Genomic DNA, 20,185 nt, shown 5'->3' with positions numbered 1-20,185 from the left:
ATCTTACCAGTTCAGTACCCCGTCCCCGCCTTTTCTCCGTAACCCTTAATCCCCTTAGCCTTCAGAAATATATCCAATTCTCTCTTGAAAATATTTATTGAATTAGCCTTCACAGCCCTCTGTGGCAGGGAATTCCACAGGCTCACCACTCTTTGAGTGAAGAAATTCTTCCTCATCTCTGTTTTAAATGATTTGCCCGCTATTTTTAGACTGTGGCCCCTGGTTCTGTGCTCCCCGGCCATTGGAAACATTCTCTCTGAATTCAGCCTGTCCAGGCCTGCCATAATTTTATATGTTTCAATGAGATCCCCTCTCAATCTTCTAAACTCCAGTGAGTACAAGCCCAAACTATTTAATCTCTCTTCGTAGGTCATTCCCGCCATTCCAGGTATCAGCCTGGTGAATCGCCGTTGCACTCTTTCCATGGCAAGAACATCCTTCCGCAGATGGGGCGACCAAAACTGTACACAATACTCCAGATGCGGTCTCACCAACACCTTGTACAGCTGTAGTAAGGTATCCCTATTCCTATACTCGAACCCCCTTGATATGAAGGCCAACATACCATTTGCCTTCTTAATCGCCTGTTGCACCTGCATGCTCTCCTTCAGTGACTGGTGCACAAGAACACCCAGGTCCCTCTGCACTTCCCCATCTCCCAATCTATTGCCATTTAGATAATAATCTACCCTCCTGTTTTACCCCCAAAGTGGATAACCTCGCATTTATCCACATTATAGTGCATCTGCCACGTATCCGCCCATTCCCCCAACCTGTCCAAATCGCACTGTAGCCTCCTGACATCCTCATCAGAGCCCACCCCTCCTCCTAGTTTAGTGTCGTCAGCGAATTTGGAAATATTGCATCCAATTCCCTGATCCAGATCATTTATATATATTGTGAACTGCTGGGGTCCCAGGACAGATCCTTGCGGCACCCCGCTGGTCACTGCCTGCCACTCCGAAAACGAGCCGTTTATTCCAACTCTCTGTTTTCTATCCGCCAGCCAGTTCTCTATCCACGTTAATACTTTGCCCCCAATTCCATGAGCCTTAATTTTGCATGATAATCTTTTGTGTGGAACCTTATCGAAGGCTTTCTGGAAGTCAAGGTACACCACATCCACTGGCTCTCCCCCATCTATTTTACCAGTTACTTCCTCAAAAAATTCCAGCAGATTAGTCAAACACGATTTACCCTTTGTAAATCCATGTTGACTCTGTCCGATCCTTTCCCCATTTGTCAAGTGCTCCGCTATTTTATCCTTAATAATGGACTCTAGCATTTTGCCCACAACCGATGTAAGGCTTACTGGTCTATAATTCCCTGCTTTCTCTCTACCCCCCTTTTTAAATATTGGGGTAACATTAGCTACCCTCCAATCCACGGGTACTGTTCCCGAGTCAATGGAGTTCCGGAAGATGATCCTTAGAGCATCTGCTATCTCCAGGGCCACCTCCTTAAGTACCCTAGGATGTAGTTTATCAGGCCCCGGGGATTTGTCGGCCTTCAGTCCCCTCAACTTACCCAACACCATATCCCTAGAGATACTAATTTCTGTCAGCTCCTCCCTCTCATTAGTCCCCATGTTTGCCGATATTCCTGGGAGGTTATTTGTGTCCTCCTTTGTGAATACAGAACCAAAGTATGAGTTTAATTGGTCTGCCATTTCCTTATTCTCCATTATATATTCTCCCGAATCGGACTGCAAGGGACCGACTTGGGATTTTACCAGTCTTTTCCTCCTGATATACCGATAAAAGCTTTTGCAGTCTGTCTTTATGTTTGCTGCAAGTTTACTTTCGTATTCTATTTTCCCCTTCCTGATTAATCCCTTTGTCCTCTTTTGCTGTATCCTGTACTGCCCCCAATCTTCCGGTCTGGTGCTTTTTTTTGCCAGTTGATATGCCCTTTTTTTTGATTTTATGCTGTCCCTAATTTCCCTCGTTATCCACGGTTGAGTCACCTTTTTAGGTTTATTTTTATGCCAAACCGGTATAAACATGTTCTGGAATTCTTCCATTCTATCTTTGAATGCTTGCCATTGTCTCTCTACTGTCAATCCCCCCAGAAACACCACCCAATCAATCTTACCCAATTCCCGTCTCTATTGATAGAGAACTTTATGAGTGTTGATCGTGAGGCATTGTTTCGAGGATTCTTCTACCTCCATTTGCAAGTATGCCTGGGCCAGATCAATTTTGGTGAAGCGTTTACCTCCAGATAGCGAGGCGAAAATATCCTCAATCCGTGGAAGCGGATATTGTACCGTGTGAAGGACTGGATTCACTGTCACCTTAAAATCCCCACAGATGTGGACCTTCTTTGGTTCCCCAGGCGTATTACTCAACGACCTCTTCATTACAGGGACGATGGGTGCAGCCCACTCGCTCCAGTCTACTTTGGACAGTACTCCTGACCGTTCCAACCCTTCCAGCTCTGCTTCAACGGCTGGTCGGATCGCATAAGGCACCGGTCTGGCCTTAAAAAACTTTGGACTTGCATTTTCCTCTATTTTAATCGTCGCTGTTATGCCTTTTAGTGTTCCGAGTCCCCCCTGGAACACTTCTTGTGCGTCAGTTAGCATTTTTGACAGTCGTCCAGGTGTGGCGTCGTCATCCTTTTTGGCCTCAACCTTCAGTGCCTGTATGGAATGCCAATCTAATTGTATCTTCCGGATCCATTCACGCCCTAGTAGTGGTGGTCCTCCATCTGGCAATACATATAGGTCCATTTTAGGTATTTCCTGGCCTTTGTATATCACTTTCACCCTTATTTTTCCTTTGGGGCAGACTTTTTGCCCCGTGTACGTCTTCAAGACAATCTCTGTAGCTTTCAAGGGTATATGTGGAAATAGCTGCTTGTAGTCCCTTTGGTTTATGACTGTTAGGGCTGATCCAGTGTCCAATTCCATTTTCACTTGGACTCCGTCTATCTTGAGTGTGACGCAGATAGTCTGGTGATCCTCCATTTTGGTTACCTTATGTAGTTTCAGACAACCCAGCTCCTTGCTTCCAGAGTCTGTATCATTTCCCTGTTCATCTGAACTACTGTCCACCACCTTATGTACCTTTTTGTACTTCTCCTGTGGAGATTTCTTGCTGTTGGTTTTCTTCCCTGACCTGCAGACTCGTGCTATGTGTCCTGTTTTTCCACACTGTCTGCACACTTGGTCCTTGAACCAACAATCCTTCTGATCGTGTGTTGTTCTGCCGCAGCGATAACACTTCCCTGCTCCATATGACATTTCATTGGTGCCGTATTCTTGCGGTCTCCGTTGTATCTCTGCAGCGCCTCGTGCGGCTGCTTCGTGTGATACTGCCATGCTGAAAGCCTTGTCCAGCGTAAGATCCTTTTCTGATAAAAGCCGTTTCTGGGTTCCTTCACTTTGAACCCCACACACAAACTTGTCCCTTAACGTATCTGATAGTCCCGCTCCAAACTGGCAGTGTTTCGATAACTTGCACAGTTCCGTTAAGTACTCAGCATTACTTTCGTTTTTATGCTGGTTCCTTTTGTGGAATCTTTCTGCTATCAGCAGCGGTGTGGGGCTTAAGTGGTCCTGTAGGATTTCTACTATACTTTCGAAATTCTTCTCCACGGGCTTCTCTGGGGTTATCAGGTTTCGCAGTAAGCCATACGTTTTTGCACCCATGGAATTTAACAAAACCAGTGCTTTCCTAGCATCTGGCACTTCATTCGCCCTGCAGTACACCTCAATGCGTTCCACATATGTTGCCCAATCTTCGATTTCATTGTCAAACGGCGTGATACTGCCATTCTTCGCCATCCCTGGGTGTAATTTAACTGTCTAAATGGTGTCTCCCGCGCTCTCCCTTCTTCTCCGCTGGAACAAAATGGCGTCTCCCGCGCTTTCCTTCCTTCCCGCGCTCGCCCTTCTTCTCCGCTCCGGCTTCAAAAAAAATGGCGTCTCCCGCGCTCTCCCTTCTTCTCCGCGGCTTAATGGCGTCTCCCGCACTCTCCCTTCTTCTCCCCGCGGATGCGGTTCAGCCCTTGAGCCCTGGCTGTGCTCTGCGCGTTCTCCTGTGCGCCTTTCCTGTTGCCGTCGCTCGGTCCTGAACCCAGCTGCTGCTTTACCCTCTCTCTCTCTCTGCTTGTTTTTCCTCGACGCCGCTCGGTTCTTTAACCCCCAGCTGCGCCCTGTGCGCGTCACCCTCTCTCTTACCCCGTCAACGCTGCTCGACTTTTCTACGCCGTCGGTCGGCTCCCGCCGCCGCTGTCCGGGAAGGGTGTGCGCTGCACCTGTTGCCAGTCTGTTGCTGGATCGTCGTGGCTCTCAACAGCCACTCCTGCGATGTTCACTTGCTGCCGGATGACTGGGTGGTTGCTTGTGGTCGACGCCAGCGCTTCTGGCCTCGGCTTTCTTCCACCGTCCTCCCGGAGCGACTCCTTGACGGGAAATGCAGAGTTGCAGGCAGATTCGAATCAACCTCGTCACCACTGTTAGATCCGTGATTCTTTAAATAGGATGTTTCCCCAAGAACTACACGGAGGCTGTAACTTAACAATCAACAGGTGTTTACTAGAGTAGAGTAGTCTCACGACTGAAGTACAGAAGCCTGCTCCGGCTTTATATACAGGTGTGGTCACTGCTGGTCCTACAGTATACAGGAGCTGTAAAACAGTTCTCTCTTAAAGGTACATACACAACAGTAGGGAAGGTTGATTGGATGTAAATCCTTCCGAGGAGGGTTGGCTGGGGTGGTAAGCACCTTATACCTGGGCCTGCCAACTCTGCTTGGATGTATTCCTGGAAGTTTCATCACATGACCTCTCCTCTCCAACAGCTCCTCCCAGTCGAACAGCTTTTTTTCCCCCATCGCCAATATTTTTATAATTAACAAACAAAAGTGTTCAAAAAAACATTGCTTTCAATGCCCCTCTGTCAGCACAGCATGCCTGCATTAAATGTCCCAGTTTGCAGCCGTTAAGCACCGTGTACTTCCACAGTTAATGTTCTCCATAGTGGTCACGGTAGTGTGGCAGCTATGTTACTGGACTCGTGATCCAGAGGACTGGACTAATGATTCAGAGAAGGTGACATGCTAGCTTGGCCTCCAGCAGAGTGTGACATTGATCAGGGGTCTTTCTCCATCGGGCTCTTGTGTTGGTGGCAGCCCATTGCCAACACCAAGGGCAACAGGAGGGGGAGGCGGATCAGTAACGGTACAAGGAAAACCTCAGACTGTGTGTGCACCGTGTTTCCAACTAGGGGAAGATAGCTGCTTTAGGCGTGTTCACCAGAGGGGGTGGGGAGGGAGGAGGAGGAGGAGGGGGGAATAGTTGTTATGGGGGAGGGGGGGGAGACGTTCCTGAGTGTTCTACAAATGCTTCACTCTCACTCTCTCCAAGCAGAGCTCAGATTGCAGATTTATTACGCACCTGTGTAGTTGCCTCTCCCAAGAGAGACAATAACCCACCTCAAGAGGTACAGCCATCAGTACAGAAGCTTTGAACCAAACTGACAGCAACAAAATTGGTGGTGAGAGCATTGAGGAGCGCTGAAATAATGGCAGAAAACTCGGAGTAACTAATTTCCCAATTTCCCACCCTGTAAGGAAAGGGTTAATCAGACTGTCCTGAAGTCTACTACAATGTTACTCTACTGTGGCGGCACCACCGGTTGTACCTTACATAAAGACACATAATTCCCTTTAACTTACCTTACTGTATGTTTAACTTACCTTTTGGGGCCGTTGCCCTTTTAACTTACCTGTTGGGGCCATTGCCCCTTTAAGACGCGCCCTAGCGCGCTGACGTCACGTGACGTGCGTGCGGAGGCTGCCGGCCCGACTCGGCCTTCCAGGACTGCTGCCGGCACAGCCTGGCCAGCATCTTCGGCCTCAACGGCCAGCCGACGGGAGCGACTCGATCTTCCGCTCCCGCGGCAAGCACCGGCACAGCCCGGCCTCGCGACCTCGGCCTCAACGGCCAGCGATGCAACGACACGCATCACGTGACGCCCTAAGCGCGGGAAACGCGTGCAACGTGATGACATCACAACACAAACGCGATGACGTCATCACGCTCCCCACAGGACTGCGAACTCAGTCCTCGTGGAGTCCCCGCTGGGACAAGACCTATGCCACGATGCTCCTACAGTCAGCCATCTTACCTGCCATCTTACCTGATGTAATTAGTCTGTTCCTGTAAATAAACAACTTGTTAACAGTTCGTCGAAGTCAAACTCTCTTATTTAGTGGCGATCTACACAAACCGCTACACTACTATTGATTTCTCTTTATATTGTAGCAATGATGATCTTTAGCCTTTGCCAGTTAAGCAGGGAAGTACAGTATTGTGGCGGTACCACTGGTTGTCCCTTACATTGAGATACATAATTCCCTTTAACTTACCTTTTGGGGCCGTTGCCCTTTTAACTTACCTGTTGGGGCCATTGCCCCTTTAAGATGCGCCCTAGCGCGCTGACGTCATGTCACGTACGACGTGATGTGCGTGCGCCGGCACAGCCTGGCCTAGCGTCTTCGGCCTCAACGACCAGCCGACGGGAGCGACGCAATCTTCCGCTCCCGCGGCAAGCACCGGCGCAGCCCGGCCTAGCGTCTTCGGCCTCAGCGGCCAGCCGACGGGAGCGATGCAATCTTCCACTCCCGCGGCAAGCACCGGCACAGCCCGGCCTCCCGACTTCAGCCTCAACGGCCAGCGACGCAATGACGCGCATCACGTGACGCCCTAAGCACGGGAAACGCGAGCAACGTGATGACGTCACAACACAAACGCGATGACGTCATCACACTCCCCACAGGACTGCGAACTCAGTCCTCGTGGAGTCCCCGCTGGGACAAGACCTACACCACGGTGCTCCTACAGTCAGCCATCTTACCTGCTATCTTACCTGATGTAATTAGCCTGTTCCTGTAAATAAACAACTTATTTATAGTTCGTCGAAGTCAAACTCTCTTATTTAGTGGCGATCTACACGAACCGCTACATTGGTGACCCCACGACGTGAGTACGGGAGCTCATCAATTCCAATGCTACAATTGGTGAACCCGTATCCGTGAACGATTTTCACAGTAGCAACGCGCGCCTGAACCTCATCTTCACTCAAGACGACCAACGCACAACCGACGAACAACCACGGAACAGCAACCGCCTAACACCGATTCCACCAAAAGAGACCCCGTCTTTGCGTACATATTCACAATGGAAGCGCAGCTTGGAGGTGAGCCCGTTTTTCACGAACGATTTCACAAAGGTAGAGCACGACCAACGGCAACCGTCATCCACCAGCGCTACAATTGGTGGGTTTGTGAACGTCTTTCACAAACGAAGCACGCTATGGAAGCATCAGCCGTTCCGCTGTCACTACCGCAATCCAGGGAGCCACGGTCTCCCTCATGCTTTATGCAGGTAGAAGCCCTGTTCGCCGAGAACATCGATGCGGCACAGACCACGCACGTGCTCACGGTCTCCGTATTCGACTCTTCTACCACCACACGGATCGTCCGCCTCTACGTCCAAAGCAACAGCAAGTATACATCTCTCCAAGCGCCGGGTACAGCATGTTCTGGCCCACACGATCGGAGCACGCCCCGCGGGGATACCACGAGGACTCACCCCCGCAAAACACGAGGACGCACTCCTCGCGCACGAGGACCCATCCCTCACGAACCACGAGAATCCATCCCTCGTGAACACCGACGACTCCTTCTCCGCCGACGACGCACCAGCCCTTCAGCTTGCTGGTTGTGTTACCTACTGCACGATTCGGCGTGAACAAAAGGCGTGCCACCCTCCCGGCTGTTTTCTTCTAAATCTACAACTGTTACAAGTGTTGCCACCCTCCAGGCAGAGTTAACCCCTCCTGAAAGCAACAACAACCTGGACCGTTGCCGCCCTTTCTCCAGTTTTCCCTTTAACAAACGCAAACGTCTACTGAAGCTGCACACATCGAGGACGGGTCCAACGGGCATCCTGCGGCCGCGATCAGCCACGTGAAAGTTGCTAGCCTCACTGATCACGGATCAACGCAGCAACTCTTCACCCTCCGTTGTGTTCACGTCGTAGCACTATGGCACGCACCGTTCCGTGCATTCTAGCCTCCCGAAGGTTTCGCTCACCCATCAACGGAGACATCACCCGCGTCCGCCCAACCTGCCCGTCACTTTGACAAGGCCTGCTGTTTCGCACGTCTCCACGGTCCTTCGCCTGACGGATACGTTTTATTCGCCACGACGCGCGTAAGGATCCGCTCATGAGCAGCATCTTCATACCTCGCCTACCAAGTCGAGACAGCACGACCGCCGTGACCACCAGCTCGTCAGACCATCTCATCCTTGGACTTTCGTTAAAGCGAATTCTGGGGGGGCCTATGTGGCGGTACCACTGGTTGTCCCTTACATTGAGATACATAATTCCCTTTAACTTACCTTTTGGGGCCGTTGCCCTTTTAACTTACCTGTTGGGGCCATTGCCCCTTTAAGACGCGCCCTAGCGCGCTGACGTCACGTCACGTACGACGTGATGTGCGTGCGCCGGCACAGCCTGGCCTAGCGTCTTCGGCCTCAACGGCCAGCCGATGGGAGCGACGCAATCTTCCGCTCCCACGGCAAGCACCGGCACAACCCGGCCTAGCGTCTTCGGCCTCAACGGCCAGCCGACGGGAGCGACGCAATCTTCCACTCCCGCGGCAAGCACCGGCACAGCCCGGCCTCCCGACTTCGGCCTCAACGGCCAGCAACGCAACGACGCGCATCACGTGACGCCCTAAGTGCGGGAAACGCGAGCAACGTGATGACGTCACAACACAAACGCGATGACGTCATCACGCTCCCCACAGGACTGCGAACTCAGTCCTCATGGAGTCCCCGCTGGGACAAGACCTACACCACGGTGCTCCTACAGTCAGCCATCTTACCTGTTATCTTACCTGATGTAATTAGCCTGTTCCTGTAAATAAACAACTTATTTATAGTTCGTCGAAGTCAAACTCTCTTATTTAGTGGCGATCTACATGAACCGCTACAGTATAAGTCAGTGTAAAACACCACTGGGCTGTTGGGCCAGGGCTGACCCCGCACCAATCGTCAGTTGCAGGATGAAGTAATCATAGAATCATAGAATGATACAGCACAGAAGGAGGCCATTCGGCCCATCGTGCCTGTGCTGGCTCTTTGAAAGAGTCGTCCAATTAGTCCCACTCCCCCGCTATTTCCCCATTTTTTTCCCCTTCAAGTATTTATCCAATTTTCTTTTGATTGAATGTTACTATTGAATCTGCTTCCACCGCCCTTCCAGACAGGGCATTCCATAACAACTCGCTGGGTAAAAAAAAGTAATTAAGAGACTTCATTAAAGACTGGCATTGAATCATTTGATGTCGGAAAGCAGTTTGTTCTGCAAAGGAAAGTATCTGGGTATACATCATCCTTTTTAATTGGGGTCGATATAGAAGCAGGTCATTGACTGGCACAGGATGGTAATGAGTCAAAGGCAGACTTATAATTAAAGGTTTCACTTGGTGGAATAGCAACAAGGGTGTATATGTGAGAAGAGTAAAGCTATCAATAAGGTAGCAAAGTAAGGGAGCTGTACCGGTCCACAGAAAAAGAGCTTGTTAAGTAAGGAAAACTAAAGTTATTGAGCTGTATTTTTACATATATATAATGATGTAATGGAGAAATGTGTGGATTAACACGTGGAGGGAGTGAGAGAAATGTATAAAAATTGGCTATTGGGAATGAGTATTTGGATTCGGGGAGGCCTCAGATACTGAGCTGAGAACTGTAACATGATCGAGTCCCTCAACTAAATCCGCAAGCTTCAGTTGTAAGTATTGCCTAATAAGTGTATGTTTAAGAACTATTACACGTTTTGTGTGCTTAATAAATTGGTAATACTTGATATTCAATGTTTAAGAACCTTATTGATTTGAGGAGTAAATTATAAATAAGAGCCTGTTGTGTCCGTGTGTAATAAGACACAGACTGCAGGAGAACGGTACAACAGGTGTTTACTCAACGTGGCTCACGCTGGAACTGAACTGTACAGATTACTACCCAGTGTTATATAGAGGTGTGGTCACTGCCGGTACTGCAGTATACATGAGCTGTAAAAGATAGTTCCCCCCTTAAAGGTATATACATTACAATTCCTCCCCTTTTAGATTAACAGTACCATAACACTCATTTAACAATTAAATATCAAACTAATTACAATTAACACTTTTGACATGCAACATTAGCTGAAAATAGTCCATTTATATATTCAGTCTTTGGGGAGGCTTCCTGATCCTTTCTGGATAGCGCCTTTCCCGAGTGTCTTGCTCTTGGTGCGGAGGCGATTCTGGCCCCCTGTCGTCGGTTGGTTCATCAGCTTCCGATGCTACTGTTTCTGGGGTAGATGCGACCTGTACATCGGGTTCATCACCAGGTACGTATGGGCGAGGCATGGGGTTGACTTGTTCCTGTGACTCTAGGATCTGGTCAGCATGGCGTCTCACGATGCTCTCCCCAACGTCCACTGTGTACATTAGTGGGCCCTGCCGTGTGCATATCGTTCCTGGCTGCCATTTTTCTGTTCAGTAGTCGCGGGCCAAGACTGGTTGCCCTACATTGAAGCTCCTTGTTGGCTTCTCATGGGTGTGCTGGAATTGCTTACTCTCAACATCTCTTCGTACATTTGGTCTGAGCAAATCCAGGCGAGATCTTAACCTTCGGTTAAAGAACATCATGGCCGGGGCCTGGTTGGTGACTGCATGTGTCGCATTCCGGTAGGCGAACAGGAAATTGTCCACCTTATGCTGCAGCGGAATGCTGTCATTGTACATAGCCTTTATTGCCTTCTTAAAGGTTTGTACGAACCTCTCAGCCAATCCATTTGTGGCTGGATGATACGGGGCGGATGTGTAATGCCTTACCCCATTCTTTTTCAAGAACCTCCGGAACTCTTCGGACACAAACTGTGGTCCGTTGTCGGAGCAAATCTGTTCTGGCAAGCCATTCCTGGCAAAAATGGTCCGTAGGACTGCAATAGTTTTCTCCGTGGTGGTGGAGGACATTTTGATGACCTCAGGCCATTTCGAGTGCACATCCACGGCTATTAAAAACATTGAGTCCATGAATGGACCAGCAAAATCAATATGCACCCGTTGCCATGGAGATGAGGGCCACTCCCATGGGTGTAGAGGGGCATGTGGTGGTGCATTTTGGACTTTCTGGTATCCTGAGCAGCTCTTGGTCAGGTCCTCGATTTGTTTATTGATTCCTGGCCACCACACATAAGCCCTGGCTAGGCTTTTCATTTTTACCCCTCCCAGATGACCCTCATGAAGCTCATTGAGCACTCTATTGCTTAACTTGGGTGGAATTACCACTCGGGATCCACATATCAAGGTCCCCCGGCACACTGACAGCTGTTCTCTCCTTGTCGAGAATGCTGGCAACAGTGAGTCGCCATGTGCTGGCCATCCCTTCACCGTCAAATCATATACCCGAGACAGTGTCGGGTCATTTCGGGTTTCCTTTTCGATACAAGCGTTAGTTACCGGTAGGTATTCAACTATAGTCGAATGGGATATTTCGACAGGATCCACTGCTGGTGCTTCCTCCGCAGTAGGCAGTGGCAGGCGTGATAGCCCATCAGCATTTCCATGCTGTTTCGTGCCCTTATATTCAATCACATAGTGGTGCGCCCCTAGAAAAAGTGACCATCTTTGTTCTTTGTAGTCATTGCGCAGTCATCACTGGAACGCCCTTCTTCGGATTAAAAATGGAGACAAGAGGCTGGTGATCAGTCAGCAAGGTGAATTTCTGCCCGTGCAGATAGTGATTGAACTTTTTCACTCCCCACACTAGGCTGAGGGCCTCCCTGTCAATCTGGGCATAGTTACGCTTGGCTGAGGTTAGTGATCGTGACGCAAAGGCTATTGGCCTCTCTGAGCCATCCGAGAATTTGTGCAACAGCACCGCTCCAATGCCGTAGGGTGACGCATCACATGCCAACCGAATTGGTAATGCCGGGTTGTAATGGGCCAATACCTCTTTCGATGTGATTAGTGTTTTGCTCTTCTGGAAAGCTGGTCTACATTCGTCACTCCACTTCCATGGCACCCCAGTTTGCAGTAGGATGTTCAGTGGGTGTAGTATTGTAGACAAATTTGGCAAGAACTTATGGTAGTAGTTTACCAGCCCGAGGAATGACCTCAGTTGTGACACATTTTCCGGTGCTGGAGCCTTGACTACTGCCTCAATCTTCTCTGGGGACTTATGTAACCCCTCTTTATTGATAACGTGGCCACAATACGAGATCTGTTCTCTAAAAAAAACTCGCATTTGGGGCGGTTAGCTCGGAGCCCATATTCCTGCAACCTAGTGAGCACCTGCTCCAGGTTGACAAGGTGATCACTGTCATTTTCGCCCGTGACCAGGATGTCGTCCAAATAACACTGGGTCCCTGGGATCCCTTGCAGGACTTGTTCCATTGCCCTCTGCCAAATAGCCGGAGCTGATGCTACCCCGAATACCAGCCGGTTGTATTGGTAGAGACCTTTATGGGTGTTGATTGTGAGGTATTTTTTTGATGCTTCTTCTACCTCCATTTGCAGATATGCCTAGGCCAGATCAATCTTAGTGAAGCGTTTCCCTCCAGATAGCGAGGCGAAAATATCTTCAATCCGCGGAAGTGGATATTGTACGGTGTGAAGGATCGGGTTCACTGTTACCTTAAAGTCCCCACAGATGCGAACCTTCCTTGGTTCCCCAGGTGTGCTGCTCAACGACTTTTTCATCACAGGGACGATGGGTGTAGCCCACTCACTCCAGTCTACCTTGGACAGTACACCTGAATGTTCCAGACTCTCCAGTTCTGCTTCGCTGTCATGCCTTTTAGTGTTCCGAGTCCTTGCTGGAACACTTCTTTTGCGTCAGTTAGGATCTTTGACAGTCGCCCAGGTGTGACGTCGTCATCCTTTTTGTCAGCCACAGTCAGTGCCTGTATGGAATGCCAATCCAGTTGTATTTTCTGGCTCCATTCATGTCCCAGTAATGGTTGTCCTCCATCTTGCAATACATACAGGTCTAGTTTTGGTGTTTCCTTACCGTTATATATGACGGTCACCCTTATTTTTCCTTTGGGGTAGACTTTTTGTCCCGTGTACATCTTCAAAATAATTTTTGTGTCTCTCAAGGGTATGTGTGAGAATAGCCGCTCATAGTCCCGTCAGTTTATGACTGCTAGGGCTGATCCTGTGTCAAATTCCATCTTTACCTGGACTCCTGCTATCTTGAGAGTGATCCAAATGATTCGGTGATCCTCCGTTGTGATCACATTATGTCGTTTCAGACAACTCAGTTCCCTGCTTTCGGAGTCGTTATCACTCTTTTGTTCATCTGAACTATTCTCCGTCATCTTATGTACCTTCTTGTACTTTCCTTTGGTAGGTTTCTTATTGCTGGTTTTCTTTCCCGACCTGCAGACTCGTGCTATGTGTCCTACTTTTCCACACTGTCTGCACACTTTGTCTTTGAACCAGCAATCATTCTGGTCGTGTGTTGTTCTGCCGCAGCGATAGCACTTCTCTGTTCCATATGATATTTCGTTTGTGCCATATTCTTGCGGTCTCTGTTGTATCTCTGCAGCACCCCGTGCTGCTGCTTCATATGATACCGCAATGCTGAAAGCCTTTTCCAGCGTAAGATCCTTTTCAGATAAAAGCCGTTTCTGGGTTCCTTCACTTTGAAGCCCACACACAAACTTATCCGTTAAGGTATCTGCCAGTCCCGCTCCAAACTGGCAGTGTTTCGATAGTTTGCGCAGTTCTGTTAAATAATCAGCATTGCTTTCATCCTTATGCTGGTTCCGTTTGTGAAACTTGAATCTTTCTGCTATCAGCAGCGGTGTGGGGTTTAAATGTTCCTGTAGTATCGTTACTATGTCTTCAAAACTCTTTTCCATTGGCTTCGTTGGGGTTACTAGATTTCGTAATAAACCATACGTCTTTGCACCCATTAAATTTAACAATACCGACGCTTTCTTGTCATCTGACACCTCATTTACCTTGCAGTACACCTCTATTCGTTCGACATATGTAGTCCAATCTTCGACTTCATTGTCAAATGCGGTGATACTGCCACTCTTCGGCATTTTGGGTGTGGTTTAAAATGGCTTCTCCCAATGGCTTAAAATGGCATCTCCCGTGCTTTCCTTCCTCCCCCGCTGCTGCCAACACCGCTCCCGGCGGTTCTCATGGCAATGGCGGTGCCCTGTAGGTTTTGCGCGCTTCTCCTGCGCCGCTGCCAACGCCACTCTCGGCGGTCCTTGTGGCAATGGCGGCACCTCGCGGGTTTCTGCGCATCTCTCTCCCTCTCTTCGACGCTGCTCGGCCCCTGAACACCGGCTGCGCCCTGTGCGCTCTGCCCTCTCTCCCTCTCCCCCGTCGACGCTGCTCGGCCCCTGAACACCGGCTGCGCCCTGTGCGCTCTGCCCTCTCTCTCTCTCCCCCGTCGACGCTGCTCGGCCCTTTGCTGTGCCGCTCGGTCGGGCTCTAGCCCGCCACTGTCCGGGAAGGGTCTGCGCACTACCTGTTGCCAGCCCGTTTCGCTGGACCACCTCGACTGGAAAGCCAAGCCTGGCTCTCGACAGCCTCCCCCGCAATTCTCGAGTCTCTGCTGGATGACTGGGCGGTTGCCCGTGGTCGACGCCCGAGTCTCTGGCCTTGACCTCCAATCCACTGATCTCCAGGAACGAATCCCCGGGAGGTGATGCAGAGTTGCAGGTAAGTTCGAACTTGCCTTGTCGCCAATGTTGCGTCCGTGTATAATAAGACGCAGACTGCAGGAGAACGGTACAACAGGTGTTTACTCAATGTGGCTCACGCTGGAACTGATCTGTACAGATTACTGCTCAGTGTTACATACAGGTGTGGTCACTGCCGATACTGCAGTATACATGAGCTGTAAAAGATAGTTCCCCCCTTATAAAGGTATATACATTACAGAGCCCATCCTCTAACAACTCCTTCTAATGGGAGCTTCCTTGGGATCAGTGGTATAAACATACTCCCAAACCATTATCTCACAGATGTTGCACAATATTTTATGAATTGCAAATAGCAGCGAACACGGAAATGGTTAACACCAGAACTAGTAAATATGTGACTGAAGTTTTCCAGCCTCAGTCCATCAAACTACGTCTGGCTGTGTGCAAATGCACCCTTGTACATCAAGCAGACCGAACAGATGAGCCAGCCGTGCTCCTCCATTGCCTCAGGCTGTGAGCAATACTTTCGAGTATGATTTGAGACCAGAGTAGATCACAGAGTGCAATCGGATTGTCATTAATCTTCCCATTCCAGCTCTGCTCTTTGCATTTGCGTCATTGGCTTGTTTGTATTCAGGCTGCAGTGAGCAGGGTTCAGGGAGATTAAGCATCATGATTAGCTGTGAATGGATTCACAATCACAGACAGATTAGTCTACCCTTCTGTGGTAATGTTAATAGCACAGGAGGGACGGAAGCAGAAAGTGACACACACACAGACACACACACACAGACAGACACACACAGAAACACACACAGACACAGACACACACAGACACACACATACACAAACACAGACAGACACACATACACATACATAAACACAGACAGACACAGACACACACACACAGACACAGACACACACACACACACACACAGACACACAGACACACACACATACACAAACACAGACAGACACACATACACATACACAAACACAGACAGACACAGACACACACATACACACACACGCACACACAGAGACACAGACACACACAAAGACACAGACAGAGAGACACACACAGACACACACATACACACACAGACACACACACACACAGACACACACACAGACAGACACACATACACACACACATGCAGAGACACAGATGCAAATAGAGACAGTGAAACACACAGACCTAGAGACAGAGTGGAACACACATGCACATACACAGAGACACACAAACACACAGAAACACAGTGAGAGAGACACACACAAAGAAACAGAATGAGGGAGATGCAGAAACTAAGTGAGACATATGGTCACAGGGACGCAGTAACACACACAGGCACACGCACCAATGCATGCACACCACCCACACACACACACATATCACCCTATTTAGGGCACTCATTGGGCATCTAGCCCGTGGGTGGGGAGAGGAATTACGGAGCGCCCCCTGACCACACCTTGGAGGGGAGGGGAGTGGGCAGAGATAGGTGCTCCGGCCGTAGATTCCAATCTGTTTTTAAAAGCAGAGCAAATTTGCATTGCCATTAGGGAACCTGCACTGTGGGTCCCACTTAGTCCAGGAGGGATTTTCTGGCAATGCCAGTGCACGTGCGCCATGCAGAGGTGCGGGGGTGGGGGAGCTCTGCTGGGTGACATCATTCCACCAGCCTCTTCTCTTCTGACGCGGGTGCGCGCGCAAATGTTCTGCTTCGTTTGTCGACAGAACAACAGTGACTGCTCTTCATTGAATGTGGAGGGCTTGGGAGGTGTGACGTGGCGATGCATAAATGCAGCTTCTCTCTGATACCTCTGCTGGCACCGGCTTAATGCCCTCGCATTACGTTCCTCCGTCTCGCTGCTTTAGTGGAGACAATAATCCAGTTACAAGAAATGGGTTGGCACCACCGGTAACACTGCACAGAGCAATGTCGGATAAGCACACTGCGCCCTCGCCCACCTGCCCCCGGGCCTCGGTTTAATGTCTCAGCTGAAGGCCGGTTGAAGCGTTGAACCAGGGGGTCAGTTTGCCCCTCAGACTGGGATCTGAAATCCATCAAGCAACTGCGCCATCGAGGGTCAAGGACTAGAAGCCACAATGATCGAGGGTTATGGGCTGCACTTTATTTTGGAAGCTGGTGCTAATTCCTGCACCAATCGCCACTGCCTTCCCACCCCTCCGACACATTGAATTCAAAAACCTTGTCTTTGTTTGCACGTCCCTTCATGGCCTCGCCTCAGTCTATCTCTGGAAGTCCTTGCGTTCTAGCGTGCACCCACCCTGCTGCTGACTCTGGCCTCCTTTACCTCATCCTTTCCTCCACTCCACCTTGGAGACACAACTGTCAGCCATCTTGGTCCAGCGTCTTTCCCTCCTCAAACTAGTGTCTATGACCAAGATTTTAGTCACCTCCCCAAACTTTCCACCACCAGTGTCACTTCGGCAAAGCACTTTGTGACGGTTTACTACATTGCATGAGTTGCAGCAATGCTGGGGATGTCGCGTGACTTATCGGGGGTGACTGATCCCTGATTTGTAATATTAATGGGCAGTCTTTCTCTTGTTATACACATGGGGGTAGATTTTGTCGAATCTCTCGGGAAGGAGGCGGGACTTCCCCTTTCGGATTTTTGACCCGCCTACTTCGACGTCCGGCCAATCCGCGCGATTTTCCCTTGATTGACCTTGTTGAGCCAGCCCAGTAGGCTCAGCAGGCCAATTAAGGGCCACCCGGCAACAGGTGACGTCACAGACTGAAATTTCATCTGTCAAGAGTCCTTGACAGATGAAATATCAGCGTTTGACAGCTGTTTGTGTTGTGTATGTAATATGTGTGCTACTTTGAACCTATGGACAGGACTGCACTACTTGTAGGGCGTAGTGATACGCAGTACCACTCCTGGCCATGGGGTATAAATAGTACTGTGGGTACTGATCTCCCCTCAGTTCCCGCCTGTGGGCATGAAGTAAAGATCTACGTGTAGTCCCTACCTCCAACCAGTAAAGACCTGTTTGAGTTATACGTTTAAGTCTTTGTGTTAATTGTTCAATACAATACACATACTTAACAGTTCGAAGCTGTGAAACACTGACATTCTGAGTTCTGACATGAGTCATTTTGCACAGACTCAGTTCGAACTCACACTGGCACTCAAAGCTGAAGGCTGTCACTTTTGACAGATCGCAGCTGTTCAGCTTTAAGTTCCGGCTGAGTGATGCGCTCCCGACGGCTACAGGAAGAAAGGCTGTGAAGGTAAGTACAGGTAAGTAAAAGTTCTTTACACACTTTAGACACACCAAACACACTTACCTTTGCACTCTTGCACCCATGACTCACCTGAGCGCCGATATCGTGACCCCTCCAACTCCTTCAACCCGACGGCCCGCCTGCTCTAACCTGGCGTGGTTTGGAGCCGTCGGGAATCCCATACGACGCCCCTCAAAATAGGGATTAGGCTAAAAACTGCCTGTCACTACCTGTTAACAGGCAGTTAATTGGCACTAATCCCTTCCCGCCTGGTTTCGGCGAGTCCCAGTGCGGGGCGGGTACCCGCCGCCCCTGAAACTTACATGGGGCGGGGTTTTGGGCGGGATGGTGTCGGGACCCCCAAATTCGGGATTTCCCCCCCCCCCCACACGCTTGAAACCCCGCCTGATGGCTCCCCGAAAATCTAGCCCCATGGTATCAATGTAACTGCTGAGCTGACAACAAGTAGAAGGAATGGGTTCAAAACAGTGAATCAGTTCTTATCTACCATTCCTAGTTATTGGCAATAAAAGCCCGACACAGTCACCGTTCCACACTTACGGGATCCCTAACACTCCCAAACCCAGGAAACCATCACCAAGTTGTCTTGGTCCTCAAACAGCAGTGTGGAAATGGAAGCTATGTAAGCAAACTGAAATAAAGTGAAGGAATCACCATGTGTAAGGGATAATGAATAAATAATGCAGAGGTTCAGGAATGTTCTAAACAGAGGACTCCTAGGTAACCTCGTCAGACACGAGTGAGGTCACTACAGACGCCAGTTAAATGAAGTAAGATGTAAACTAATCAAGGAGATGAGACAGGATGTGGAATAGGGTAAACTAATCATCAGGATGCAGGGACAGTAACAAATGTGTAACCAAAGAGATGGGACAGATTATAGGATAGTATAAACCAGGAGGAAAAACCCCAGATAGGGAGTGAGGACCTAGGAGCAACACTGGACAGCAGGGACCTGGGGACAGAAACCCTACATAGAGGTTTGGACAGAGATTGATCACCAAGGACCAAAATCAGGGTAATATCAATATAAGTTGTGAGTCTTACATTTTGGAATTGTACTTCAAATAATAAACGGTGTTTGTTAAGCATTTATCTATATATATAAACGAGTCGATCTGTCTGTCTATCTGTCTGTCTATCTGTCTGTCCTTCTGTCTGTCCTTCTGTCTGTCCTCGGGTGTGCGTCTGTCCGGCTATGCGCTTGAAAGTTACAGAGCGTACCTACGCGTGCGTTACGTCGAAAGAAAGCTCACCGTTCCAAAACGATGGTAAGCGTATTTACGTTTCGGCCGGACAAAAATTGCGCCCGCGGCATCCGAAAAACCTTCAACATTCCGCTCGTTAGCATCTCATTATCCGCTCATTAGCGATAGAGTGACCTCGAGGTCGACCAATCGTACGCCGGGTTGCTGGCGCGTGCGGCTGGGCCCTCCTACGGTCGAGTGACGGGACGATTGACCAATCCTACGCTTCGGTCACCTGACGGTCGAAAATCGGTGCGTGTTTGGGCGGGCCTTATCGTTCTGAACCGAGGTGAGTCGCCGCCATCTTGATTCCAAACTTTTCCTTTCTTTTTCCCGCTTTCTGCATCTTTAAAAAAAACGTTGCTTTTAAAACACATATTGTTTTTTAAAAAAGTTAATTACTTTCTAAATCTTTTATCTAATCTCATTAATTTTCCTACCTTTCCCCGTTTTTCCAGGTAGGCCTCGAAGCCTCGGCCTCTCCTCCGCACCCACGCCCGAGCTAGGCACCTCCCGGCCCCAGTCAACAAGAGGCCCCCGATCGCCGCCATCTTTGTGAAGGCTGGAGGGGCGGGCCTCAGCCGAGCGCCGCTACCCCGCCGCCATCTTAGTAAAGGCTGGTGCGGCGGTGGCGGCACGGAGCTCTGCGGAGCAGGAGCGCGGCGGCGTCTAACCCTGCCCCCGCCACCCCCCCCCCCCGCAGTCTGTCTCTCTCTTCCCCGCGCCTCCTGAATGCACAGGGGAAGAGGCCCGGGGCACCGTGGCCACTTTCGGAGACTTCAACTCCGTGACAGGTGAGTAGGGTCTTTGTTAATGCAATCGGCCGCTCAGGCCCAGAGATTGGGAGGTGGAGAGGGGAGGAGGGTTACCAAGGCAACCGGGGCTCGGGCGGGGGGCGGGGTCTCTCTGCTCTTGAAG

This window comes from Somniosus microcephalus, chromosome 21, assembly GCF_052327205.1.
Source record: "Somniosus microcephalus isolate GS21.2 chromosome 21, FLI_Smic_1.0, whole genome shotgun sequence".
Classification (NCBI taxonomy): domain Eukaryota; kingdom Metazoa; phylum Chordata; class Chondrichthyes; order Squaliformes; family Somniosidae; genus Somniosus; species Somniosus microcephalus.
The sequence above is the reverse complement of the archived record's forward strand: the minus strand, read 5'-3'. Positions refer to the sequence as shown.